At 49.2% G+C, this 3118-nt stretch overlaps 1 pseudogene; it reads left to right on the top strand.

Annotated features, from left to right (window-relative positions):
- Positions 1-960: 960 nt before the first annotated feature.
- LOC102496056 (sideroflexin-1 pseudogene) overlaps positions 961-3118 on the top strand; it is a 2770-nt pseudogene continuing 612 nt past the window's right edge.

The raw sequence follows: 3118 nt of genomic DNA, 5'->3' as shown, positions 1-3118 counted from the left end.
AGTCAGGTGACCAAGTTAAGCAAAATTGCTGTGGACAACTTCTGAAAAGTGGCCTTTTAACAAGAGATTGGTTCTTACCCCCCTCCCCACCGACTGGAACACAAACATGAAATCCACATGAACTAGAGGAGTCATTCTGGGACCCACTCAGTGGTACGTGCGCATAGCTACTGAGCTGCAGGGTTGGATGCCGCACGGCCAACCCTGGTTCAGGTCCCCCAGCCCAGTCTACCTCAAACACACCAGGCCGCACACGTACCCAAGATCCTGACAAAACGGGGGCTGGGGGAGAAGGTCACAGTGGAGAGATCGGGTGTCTCTCTGTCTCTTTCTTTCATGCATGCACTCTCTATCATGAATAAAATAAGCATTAAAAAAAATCATACCAGACCTGAGAGGGAAGGACGATGTTAAGGTTGGAGCAATAGCAAGATAGAAAGAGCCTAAGCCTCTGGCACTGTGAAACCCTACACCGGCCCTGGAATTCTGTGTCAGAGAAAAATAAACCTCTATCTTGACTGAGCCCCTGCTGTCTTCAGAGTTTTCTGTTTCTCAAAGTTCAACATGCTGGGAGAAGGGATGAGACCATTCTTGGTTAGAGGGTGGGGAGTGCTCTCTTGCTCCCTGTTTCTCTCTGGCAAGTGTCGATCCTAATCCTAACCCAAACAGACAGATGAACGGATTCATCAAAATACAAAATGGGGGCCAGCAGGTGGGCGTGGTGGTTAAGGATGCTGGACTCCCACATGGCCGAACCCGGTTCAAGTCCCCGAATTGACTTGGCGGCTCCCTATCTCGCTTTCCCTCTCTCTCTCCCTCTCCTTCTCTGGTCAAATTAAAATAAATAAATAAAGTTAAATCAAATAATTCTTTAAAATATATGACATGCTTGCCTAGATATACTGTGGGGGGCAGCGCTGAGTGGGAGCTGCAAGTGGCGAGGGCTGAGGCTGGGGAAAGCGACAAGGAATTGTCCCTCCAGGCCCCACAGAAAATGAGTTATGGAGAGCAAAGTACCTCTACAACTCGGCTTTTCACCGGGACACTGGTGAGAAGATGGTTCTGATAGGAAGAACGTCAGCTCAGGTCCCAGTGAACATGGCGCTCACGGGCTGCGTGGTGACGTTCTGGAGGATGACGCCGGCCGTGCTCTTCCAGCAGTGAGTGACCAGTCCTTCAACGCCGTGGTCAGTTACACCGGCACAAGCGGAGACGCTCCCCCCTCTGTGAAGGGACTGGGCACGGCGTCCGTCCCTGCAGGGACAGGTGCTGTAACCACAGCGCTAGGACTTAATGCATAGACCAAGCGGACGTTTTGTTCCATTTGCTGCCGTAGCTGCTGCTAGTTGCATTCAGATTCCATTAATGGGACGAAGGGAACTCAAAGTGGGCATCCCTGTCACAGATGAAAGCGGGGACCACGTGGGGGAGTCGGCCAACGCTGCAAAACAAGCCATCACGCAAGCGTCCTCTCCAGGATCCTCATGGCGGCCCCTGGCACGACAACCCCTCCATTTATCATGAACACTTCGGAAAAGAAAGCCTTTTCGGAGAAGTTCCGTGGACGAGCGCTCCTATCCGGTTGGCTTCTGTTTGGTGTTTGCTACGCCCCTGTGTTGTGCTTTATTTCCTCAGAAAAGCTCCACTTTTGTGACAAGTTTGGAAGCTGAGCTGCAAGCCAAGATCCGAGGCCCATCCTGAATTACGACAAGCGTACTTCAATAAGGGGTTGCGGAGTAGGGAGTGGAACCGCCACGGCTGGCCCTGCCAGCTGCAAACCTGGAGCAGCCATGTTGGTAAGGGAAACCCCGCTTAATCTGGGTTCTCCCAGTTACAAAACCCTTTTTAAAGATCCTCATTGCCCTTTCAGAATAAATTTGCTACTTTTTTTGGAGAGATTTTTGCTATAAGGCATATGCTCTTGCTAGAAAGACAGAGAGACAGAAAGCGAGAAATCACCCCCAGGGGGTATGGCCATGCTGCAATCCCTTCTCCTCCATTCTCCTCTCGGGATCTTGGGCACACATGCACATGCACTTGGCGTGAATTTAAGCCACCGGGTCCGGGACTCAAACCTTAATCGACTACACGGGAATCCAGTGACATGGCCATTACGCTAACTGCTGGTTCCTAAATTTGCTACTTTTAACACAGCACCTGGTGCAGGCCAGGTACCCGGCACCTGTTGGGTCCCTTACAGTTGAATCATGTTGTGATTACAGAAATAATCTTCTTGTAGTTTTAATCATCAGTCTTCAAAGAGAATGTCCCAGCTCTCACTCAAAGTTTTTAAAAGCACTTCCAGACAAGAGTAGGTGCTCAGTACTTGCTCAAAGAATACTTACTGATTATTAGCCAAGGAAACGGTTATCTGTTTAGACTCCTAAAATGTATCCCACTTCTGTTTCAAATCAAGGAGGTCTCAGCAGTGAATTGGGCAAAAGCTCAGAGGTGAAATTACAAAATCGTACCCTTCAGTATTAAGGGCAGTGTGCTCTCAGTTGGGACAGGGCAGGCACAAAGTATTGGGTTGTCAGAGAAGTCGTGATGCATTTTTGCGTAGAAAACCGGAAGACTGTGTCTGAGTTCTGACTACCCGATAGATGAGGTTCTGGGACATGCGGGGTAAAAGCTCCCTCGTGGACCTTCCAAGAGCCCCGGTCCTCGCCTACCGACGAACCTTCCCGCTGTCCACACCTACGTGCATTCGCATTGTCGGTAGAGGTCCTTGGCTGGCTTCTAATTTTATTGTTTTACATGCCTGTAAAGATGTACTCTTACCTTGCAGTTACTGATTTAGTAGCCAATTATTTATATCAAGTAATCAAATAACGAAAATGTGCAAATATCAAAATTTGGAAGTATACTCTGTCAGGGCGGAATGACTGGGTTGAATGTGGTTTGTTGGATTTTTTGTTTTTTAGTGGTTTTTGCTATAGGGCATGTGTGCTCTCAGGAAAGACAGAGAGACAGAGAGACAGAAAGCAACAAATCACCCCCCAGGGGGGATGACCACACCGTAATCCCTTCTCCTCCATTTTCCTCTTAAGATCTTGGGCACGCACGCACACGCACCCAGTGTGAGTTTAAGCCACCAGGTCCAGGACTCAAACTGCAG

The sequence above is a fragment of the Tupaia chinensis genome, unplaced genomic scaffold (assembly GCF_000334495.1).
Source record: "Tupaia chinensis unplaced genomic scaffold, TupChi_1.0 Scaffold000116_2, whole genome shotgun sequence".
Taxonomy (NCBI): domain Eukaryota; kingdom Metazoa; phylum Chordata; class Mammalia; order Scandentia; family Tupaiidae; genus Tupaia; species Tupaia belangeri.
The sequence above is the reverse complement of the archived record's forward strand: the minus strand, read 5'-3'. Positions and strand labels throughout refer to the sequence as shown.